Source organism: Gossypium arboreum, chromosome 9 (genome assembly GCF_025698485.1).
Source record: "Gossypium arboreum isolate Shixiya-1 chromosome 9, ASM2569848v2, whole genome shotgun sequence".
Taxonomy (NCBI): Eukaryota; Viridiplantae; Streptophyta; class Magnoliopsida; order Malvales; family Malvaceae; genus Gossypium; species Gossypium arboreum.
In genome coordinates, this window is record NC_069078.1 from 13,002,940 (window position 1) to 13,013,691 (window position 10,752).

Genomic DNA, 10,752 nt, shown 5'->3' on the forward strand with positions numbered 1-10,752 from the left:
CAAATCAACTTAAAATAACCATATCTAATAATCAAATACCTATAGCATTGCACATTTCTCACATAGCAAGTACAACTAAATTCATTATTAATATATATATATATATATCTAAACACTTAACTACAAGATTTAATCACCATTATCAAATCATAAAACAACTTATAACCATCATCTATATTTACTTCACATAAACCAAATAACCATTACATCATCTTTAAAACACTTAGCATTTTACCCATTTAATCAAGCCAAATCTCAAGACCATTCCATCACACAAATTATACCATAAATCATACTTACAATTTAAGTTAATGCATGACCGAAAATTACCATCATTAACATCATTATCAAACCAAAACCAAAACACATCTATCATCCGTATACCAAGCTTACCAAAACAAACTACTATGAGTTTCAAGCTTATTGACCGAATCTCAAACCTCAAAATTCTAAGTTTAATCTATGGGATAAGTAGAGTTTGAACTAATCATCTCAAACATGCATAGATTTTCAAGAATCATTCAATACATACCTCATTCTAGCCATCTTCTAAGCAAAAATCAAAGCAACCAAACTTTCTCCTCCCTCCCTTTAGGCTACGGCAATGGAGGAGAAGAAAAGACCCAACTTTTTTTTTTCTCACCCTTTTAATTATTTAATTCCTCTTATAATTTATGACATATAATAACTTGATTTATTATAAAACTATTTGATATTATTTAACTAAAATATAACATACAAAATGCCAAAATGTGTCATTCATGCCCATCCTTGCCGTCCACTACCAAGAAAAAGGAATGTTTGACATGCAAGTCCCTCATGCTTCAAACCATGCAATTTTTAGCCACTACCAATTAACCTATGACATTTTCAAGATTTTTCACATAAGCCCCTTTTTATTTATTTCACATCCAAATGACAAAATTAAAGCATGAAATTTTCACACATACTTATTCATAAATAATAAGCATAAAATATAACAATTAATTATTTTTGTGGCTCGGTTTTGTGGTCTCGAAACCACTTTCCGATTAGGGTCAAATTAGGGGTGTCACAACTCTCCCCCCCTTTAGGGATTTTCGTCCCCAAAAATCTTACCGGAAAATAAGATATGGTAACTTTCTCTCGTTGTGTTCTCTAGATCCCACCTAGTTTCCCCTACTCCGAACTTACGCTTCAGTGCTTTAACTAACAAAACTTTCTTAGTTTGATCATAATAAATCACAGAGATCCACAAAATTGACATTTACTCACTTACTTTTCATTTCGGTAATAACACACATAGGTATAACACAATTTACTCATCGGTCTGAACCTACTAGGTATAGGCTCGAACCCCACACACAAGTTCTAGCCTACTTAATCCCAAAGTCTGAATAAACTCGACAGCCATCAACTAATTAGGCTATTAGCCTAGTATACACTTCACCGGTCCCAAACCTACTAGGCACAAGGCCTGAATAACTCAAATATATATATATATTCATTTGGTTCATGACAACACTCATTTAACATCTTATGAAAGTATTTTTTTTTTATACATGTAACTTAGATAATCTTTCACACACCCATTCATCAATAAAGCACTATCAATAAGAATTTAATACTATCCTTTATCTTCGGCTACTTCAAGTAACCACTAATACAGTAGCTGAAAGTTTTAAATTCTCAATTCAGTAACATATATAAGCTGATACGAGATTATGTTAACATCTTGCATCAATATTTAACTTAACTTATTTTCAAAGGAAAAATCAACTTCCACGTACCTGAACATTTATTTCATTTAGCACATTCTTTCATAGTTAACATTACCCGTATACAGTCGAATAAGCATAAAGCCTAATATAATATTCTAGCATGAGATTTATTCTAGCACATAACTCATATATCCAAAATTATCACCATTCATCAGAAATTCTTACCAACTTTCAAATGTCGAAACTTAGTCAAAATAATTTCTTGAACATGATTAACAAAATAGTGTTTATTCACAATAGCACATATAATTGCATATACCGAGAATCTCGTATTTATAATGTATATATATATCACATACCTTGTCAATTTAATGTCTCGAACTTATTTCATTACCAATTTGGCACAATGTTGTATAATCTCCGACTCTAATTAGTTCACCAGTGTTTAGTCCGTTTAACGAATTTTCTCTTTAGGTCTTACTTACTATTACAAATCAATGCCATCGTCTCACACGAGGTCATACATGAAACACACTTCACATACGCAGTGCCCACTGACTGATTTCGCACACACATAGCGCTCGATTATAGAACTCGCACACATAGTGCCTCAATTAAAGAACTCGCACACATAGTGCCTCAATTACCAATCTCGCACACATAGCGCTCGATTGAAGAACTTGCACACACAAGGCCTCATAATTCCAAAGACGAATGCCTTGAGGTTTAGCCGGATATATCACTAGCACGAATGCTCTTGGGACTTAGCCAGATATATCACTAGCACGAATGCTCTTCAGACTTAGCCGGATATATCACTACCACGAATGCTCTTGGGACTTAGCCGGACATAACACCAAAGACGAATGCTCTTGGGACTTAGCAGGACATAACACCAAAGACGAATGCTCTTCGGGACTTAGCCCGGCTATATAACTCTCAATTCTCATGCACATATACATATATAACAATACACATTAGTATATCATTTACATTACTTGAATACAAACACAACATGCTTATCGACCATTCAACTTTCAGTTCCATAGCCACATACAAAGATCACATTTATAGTCGTAACACTCTTTCAAATTGGCATCACTTATAACCTTATAATTCAATCCATATCAAAATTCAAATACGAGTACATGATACGTACCTGATCAACTTAATAATTTAAGCATATCCAAGTGAAGTTATATCACAAATTCTCATAGTCAGAAGCTTGCTACAGCTCGATCGGGATCAAAATTCATTACAATACAACAAACACATTTTAATAGTCAAAAATCATCACACTATCACTTTATCACTTTATGGCATGTATAAATAGACTCACGGGTGCTACGTTAGTCCTAGAATCGACTAAACCGTAGCTCTGATACCAATAAAATGTAACACCCCTATCCCGTATCCGTCGCCGGAATAGGTAAAGGAGCATTACCGGATTTGAAACTCATATCCGAACAGTAAAAATTTTGAATTTTTTTTATAAAGAACGTTCCTTTAGGTAAATACTAAAGACAGTCGGGGATACAATTTAACTGCCATAAGTACACATTCAAAAGATGCCATTTTCGCATGGCTTATATACATTAACCAAAATATTCTTCGGCCACTGGTCTATTCTTTACATGCCATAAAATAATTCAAAACATAACAGTAACAAGCAGTGGATAGTGATAATGTGACTAGTTGCTGACGATCCTCGAGCCTGTAGCTTCCAAATGAGATCTATAAAACAGAGGAAACAAAGTAAACGGAGTAAGCATTACAATGCTTAGTAAGTTTTAAGCAGTGTCAACAGATAACAATCAAATTATAACATAGTTGTTCGTATTTTATTTCACTCTTCCTTCTAGCATACCATCCCTTTACCGAATATGCCCATCTCATCATATATAATAGGCAGGTAAATTCTCACTTGATAGTGATCTCTTATAAACATAGGTACATTAAATATTTTCACCTAACTTTCCACATTGACCAAACGCACAATAATCATAGAACAGTCTTATTGCTTTACTCACATATGCATCACATAACGACCTTGTGATTTAGTCCAAATCAAGCTTAAATATAATCTCAAAATACATACCTGACCAGCTTAACGCATTGAACATATTTATTACCAATTGTTACTGTGAAGTCATATAATCTTATGCTTTACTCGAATCTTCAGCGAAACCTTTAGCTCGAATAGTCCCCACACGTAGCTATCGGGTCTTACCCGGACAAAATCTCTACACGTAGTCATCGGGACTTACCCGGACATAATCTCCACACGTAGTCATCGGGTCTTACCCGGACATAATCTCCACATGTAGTCATCGGGTCTTACCCGGACATAATCTCCACACGTAGTCATCGGGTCTTACTCGGACATAATCTCTACACGTAGTCATCGGGTCTTACCCGGACATAATCTCCAAGTTTCATGTACATTTATTCACATGTTACAACATTCACATCGACTGTCATATTTGTAATTCATTTGCCTCATAAAATATCTAATAATACACACCTTTCACATTTGGTCATTCGGCCACAATATACACACATCTCCTACATATTTCACACTAGCCGAATCACTAGCCATTCGGCTTTACCACATATACATATCTCATACATATTTCGCATTAGCCATTCGGCTTTACCACGTATACATATCTCATACATATTTCACACTAGCCATTCGGCTTTACCACGTATACATATCTCATACATATTTCACACTAGCCATTCGGCTTTACCACGTATACATATCTCATACATATTTCACACTAGCCATTCGGCTTTACCACATATACACATCTCATACATATTTCACACTAGCCATTCGGCTTTACCACATATACACATCTCATACATATTTCACACTAGCCATTCACTTTACCACATATACACATCTCATACATATTTCACACTAGCCATTCGGTTTTACCACATATACACATCTCATACATATTTCACACTAGCCATTCGGCTTTACCACATATACACATCTCATACATATTTCACACTAGCCATTCGGCTTTACCACATATACACATCTCATACATATTTCACACTAGCCATTCGGCTTTACCACATATACACATCTCATACATATTTCACATTAGCCATTCGGCTTTACCACATATACACATCTCATACATATTTCACATTAGCCATTCGGCTTTACCACACACATATATATTTATCTTGTACATCAATTTCAGCAATAGCTTATAAGCAACTCAAATAGTTTCATCAATGTTTACAACAAATTCACATATTCACTACAAGCTGTTTTCCTGAGCAATAGTCACTAAATTATTTATAACTGGAGCTAAAAAACTCAAAATCAATTGCCGTTAATTTTCCCTGAATATAGACTCATATATCTTCCATCCATAAAATTTTCATAATTTTAAGTTCGGCCAATCAATACCAGATTTTTCTTAAAGTTTCCCATGTTTCACTGTTTGACTAATCTGACCACTCTTCACTACGATTCAAATTTCTCATTGTACAGAATTCAAAATATGTTCTATTTGATTTCATTTGAAACTAGACTCATTAAGGAGTCTAAGCATATAAATGTTATCTTATAACCATTTTTGTACAAATTATAATGATTTTCTAAAAAGCAGCAGGGGATTTTGAGTCATTACGACCTTTGTCTCACACAACTTTAAATATCTCTTTATAGGAAATTTCTTTTGTGACACCCCTAATGTGACCCTAGTCAGAGAGTGGTTTTGGGACCACAAAACCGAGTCACAAAAATAATTAGGTGTTATATTCTGTGCTTATTGTATGTGGAATTTGTATGTGTGAATATTTCGTGCCTTGATTTTTATTAATTAGGTGCTAATTTATAAGAAAGGACCCATGTGATAGGACTTGAAAATGTGATAGGTGAAATTTAAATGGCCAAATAATGCATGAGTTATTGACATGAGGGACTTGCATGTCAAATGGACCACTTTTAACTTAGTGGCCGGCCATCAAGATGGTGGATAGATATTATATACATTTTATGTTAGCATGATAATAGTTAATGGCCTTATGGTATGGAAGAAAAGATAATTAAAAGGAATGGAAGAGTGTTAGAAAAAAAAAGATATTCATCCTTCTTCTCCCCCATTTGCCGTACCAAAAGAAAAGAAAAAGGAGAGGAAATTGAAGATTAAGGCATTTTTGATCACCTTTAAGGAAAGAAAGGTAAGAGTGTGTTCATCTTCCTTACCTTCTTGCACAGCCGAAACAAGAGGAAAGAGGAAGGAACTTGTCTAGGGAATTCGGCTATCTTGGAGGTTAAATAAGGTAGGAGTTCATGTTATTTCTATTGATTTTTATGAGAATCTAGCTAGTAGTCAAGCTATTATTGTAACCTATATGCTAATCTAAAAGATGCTATGAACAAATGTGAAGTTTTGCTAGTTAGGATTATTCGGCCAAGTGTTTATGTGGTAGAAATTAAGTGTTAAATGAAATGAAAGTGGTATTATATGGGGGTATGTATATTCAGCCATATAAGTAAATATGATAGGTATGATTTGTGTTTTGGAGATTTTTAGGTCATTGAGTTCTTGTTGTTGTGTGTGTATGTGTATGAGTATTCGGCCATGCTATAGAATTCATGTTGCAAAATGATAAATGCTTGGTACATTCAGCCATAATGGGCATTAAGATGGTGAAGTTTGAATTAGTTAAATGTTCATATAGGTTGTCTTGATGAAAAGAGAAAGAGAAGAATTAGATATCATATTTGATGATAGTGTGGTATATAAGGGTGTTGAACTTAAATAAGTAATATTCGGCAAGAATGATGAGTATGAAATATTAAGTAGATGAGATAATTGATGGTGAAGTGGCTAATAGGGACTTTTAATGAAATCTATGCTAAGGCCGAATGTATCAAATGCTAAATGTGCTTATGTGTATATTCGGCCACCTAATTAAGCACATAGGTGGTGTTGAATTTAATCTTGCACATTCGGCCATATGGGTGTACACACTTGTGAACCAAATAGTTCAAAAGCATGGGGTAGAAGGATAAGAATTTGTCATGTGTATCCTATGAAATGAAATTTTAATGTGTGATACAAATATTTTACAAAGTAGTTGAATGGGTTAATTTAATTGTTTAAGCTCAAGATCCTAAAGGAGAGGCGTCCAACAAGGGGAAATCGAAGGTCATCAAGTAGCCGGCTTGGAATTATTTACCCAACACAAAGTAAGTCATTAAGCATATATTTGGTATTGACCTAAATGAACTTAATATTTATGCAATTGTGTTTAATGAGATGGTATGTATGTGTATGGAATGATGATATTTTGAATGTAAAAAGGTAGTGAAATGTGTAGAGTGATTGGTCTCGGCACTAAGTGTGCGGGCAATAAGTGGGCGCGGTGACAAGATTGGCACTAAGTGTGCAAGCTTGAAAAGTATGGCACTAAGTGTGCGAATTTAAATTATATGGCACTATGTGTGCGAGCTTAAATCACATGGCACTAAGTGTGCGTGATCGATTATTAAGCACTACGTGTGCGAATTTAATATACATGTTCGATCGGTTACTCACATGGAGGGTGTGACCTTATCGAGTTGATCATGGACAGCGGAAAGAGTAAGTACCTTGAGCTCATGGCGAATAGGCGCTATGTTCATGCTCGGGGTTGAGCTTGGTAAGCTTTAAATCTATGTGATGATTGAACTTGCAGTCACGTAAATAAGGTATCATGGGATAGATGAAAGTTCGTTTGTGTGCATGATTGTGGTGAAAATGAGTGGATATATGGAAATTGTCTCAAATATCTTATTGAATAGAATATGAAATGTGAATGTATGACTTGGTATGAGATTGAACCGAAAGGTCTAAGGAACTATGGTATAGTTCGGTATGGATGAAACACTTAGCCAGCTTGTCTGGAAAGGGAACGGGTGTTACATCTTTGCTTACACGGTCTCTTTTATAAGAAACTAGACTAATTAAGCTTTGATTACATATTTTATTCGGCCTATAATTCCACACCAACAATTTATAGTGATTTTCTAAAATCACGTTATCTTCTTGTCTAAGCAAGTTATTACAATTTGCTCTTAAATTTCCAAGTCCAAACACTTATGAACTTACCATTTGAGTTTAAGACATATCATGGCCACATCATATCTTATTAAATCAACTCATTATGTCCTATTATGATTGAATTTACTCAACGTTTAATCACTTAAAACTTACCTCGGAAGTTGCCGAGCGATTCTGACGGCTATTCGATCACTTTTCCTTTCCTTATCCAACTTTGATCCTCTAGGCTCTTGAGCTAAATCAAACAATTTACTTCCCAAATTAAACATAGTCATATCGACATCCATATACATTTTATACTAGCCAAAATGTACCATCAAGATATACTTTACTCAAATAATTTACATTGGCCGATCATGTATAATGTTTTGTAGCTTAATAAATTTAACATACATTATGTATTCATAATATTTCTGCAGCCAATTATCCATGGTCATACACACACAATCAAAAATAAATACCAAATTTTCATATCCTTTATGCCCTAAGCCGAATACACTTGTCATGTTCACCTACATTTTTCAAGTACAACATTCTCATATTTGGCATTAGTATCAAGCATAATAGCCAATTCTTCCCACCATTTCCAAACCAATTCATCAATGCAATCATACCATTACAAATCAACTTAAAATAACCATATCTAATAATCAAATACTTATAGCATTGCACATTTCTCACATAGCAAGTACAACTAAATTCATTATTAATATATATATATATCTAAACACTTAACTACAAGATTTAATCACCATTATCAAATCATAAAACAACTTATAACCATCATCTATATTTACTTCACATAAACTGAAATAACCATTACATCATCTTTCAAACACTTAGCATTTTACCCATTTAATCAAGCCAAATCTCAAGACCATTCCATCACACAAATTATACCATAAATCATACTTACAATTTAAGTTAATGCATGACCGAAAATCGCCATCATTAACATCATTATCAAACGAAAACCAAAACACATCTATCATCCGTATACCAAGCTTACCAAAACAAACTACTATGAGTTTCAAGCTTATTGACCGAATCTCAAACCTCAAAATTCTAAGTTTAATCTATGGGATAAGTAGAGTTTGAACTAATCATCTCAAACATGCATAGATTTTCAAGAATCATTCAATACATACCTCATTCTAGCCATCTTCTAAGCCAAAAATCAAAGCAACCAAACTTTCTCCTCCCTCCCTTTAGGCTACGGCAATGGAGGAGAAGAAAAGACCCAACTTTGTTTTTTTCTCACCCTTTGAATTATTTAATTCCTCTTATAATTTATGACATATAATAACTTGATTTATTATAAAACTATTTGATATTATTTAACTAAAATATAACATACAAAATGCCAAAATGTGTCATTCATGCCCATCCTTGTCGTCCACTACCAAGAAAAAGGAATGTTTGACATGCAAGTCCCTCATGCTTCAAACCATGCAATTTTTAGCCACTACCAATTAACCTATGACATTTTCAAGATTTTTCACATAAGCCCCTTTTTATTTATTTCACATCCAAATGACAAAATTAAAGCATGAAATTTTCACACATACTTATTCATAAATAATAAGCATAAAATATAACAATTAATTATTTTTGTGGCTCGGTTTTGTGGTCCTGAAACTACTTTCCGACTAGGGTCAAATTAGGGGTGTCACATATTTTGAGGTCTAAAGTTATTGTTACCCATATAGTTGACTTGTTCCTCTTCGGTTGTGGGATTGAAGGATTGATATTCTGTATGCACACCTCCTCCGTTTGAGTCACACCTTATTATTGGATGTACCTGTGTAGAACCAAGAAAACTATCAATCTTTTTATTGAGAAGTTCTACCTGATTAGAGAGCATGGTGACTGAATCGATGTTATAAACGCCGGCTGTTTTTGTTGGCTTAGTCCTCATGACTTGCCACTGATAGTTGTTTAGTGACATCTCCTCTATGAATTCGTAGGCATCTTCCAGTGTTTTATTGTTGATAGTTCCACCAGCAGCAGGGTCATTCATTTGTCTTGTCGAGGGATTCACACCATTGTAGAACATTTGAACTTGCAACCATAGAGATAACCCATGGTGAAGGTACCTTCTCAATAGATCCTTGTATCTCTCCCATGCATCGTAAAGTGTTTCTAAGTCCATCTGCACAAAAGAAGAGATATCATTTCGTAATTTAGTCATTTTAGCTGGCGGAAAATATTTTAGTAAAATTTCTCAGTCATTTTCTCCGAAGTAGTGATAGACCCTCGTGGTAACGTGTTCAACCACTGTTTAGCTTTGTTTCTCAGTGAGAAGGGAAATAACAGAAGACGGATGGCATCATTAGAAATGCCATTGATTTTTAATGTATCGCAAATTTCCAGGAAATTTGCTAACTGAGTGTTGGGATCTTCATCCTGCAAGCCATCAAACTGAACAAACTGCTGTATCATCTGAATAGTGTTAGATTTTAATTCAAAATTATTCACAGCAATAGCAGGTCTAACTATACTTGATTCAGTTCTTATTAAAGAGGGTTTAGCATACTCATACATAGTACATGGAGCAGGATTTTGATTAGCTGCAATTGCAGGAGGCAGCTGATTGTCTTGGTTTTCAGCCATCTCGTCGGTTGGAGGTTGAGTATTGTCTTCTTGTTTGTTCTCTGTGTATTTTAAGCTGCACCGTATTTCTCTTTGATTTTTTCAAATTGTACGATCGATTTCTTCGTCAAAAAGTAAAGGTTTTGACGAGTTCCTTCTAGTCATAAATTATAAAAACTTGCCAAGAGAAAGAAAAAGTAAATTAATAAATAAGAAAATGAAATAAAATTGCAAGAAAAATAAATGGCTAAAGTAATAAAAATTTAGTGTTCCTAATATTTCAGTTCCCCGACAACGGCGCCAAAAACTTGATCGCAGTGATTCGTAACAAGTAATAAATATTTATAATTAAGATCAAACCTAGACTAATTATTATCACGACG

General features: G+C 34.2%; 1 long non-coding RNA gene and 1 other non-coding gene across 2 annotated transcripts; one reads left to right on the forward strand and one right to left on the reverse strand.

Annotated features, from left to right (window-relative positions):
- Positions 1 to 3,205: 3,205 nt before the first annotated feature.
- On the reverse strand, positions 3,206 to 9,061 carry LOC128280654 (uncharacterized). Its single transcript, XR_008270752.1, has 2 exons — positions 8,926 to 9,061; positions 3,206 to 3,434 (listed from the first exon to the last, which is right to left on the reverse strand). It is a non-coding gene; the product is annotated as an uncharacterized LOC128280654 (long non-coding RNA).
- Positions 9,062 to 9,855: 794 nt separating this feature from the next.
- Positions 9,856 to 9,962, forward strand: LOC128281259 (small nucleolar RNA R71). Its single transcript, XR_008271472.1, has one exon. It is a non-coding gene; the product is annotated as a small nucleolar RNA R71 (small nucleolar RNA).
- The last annotated feature ends 790 nt before the right edge of the window (positions 9,963 to 10,752 follow it).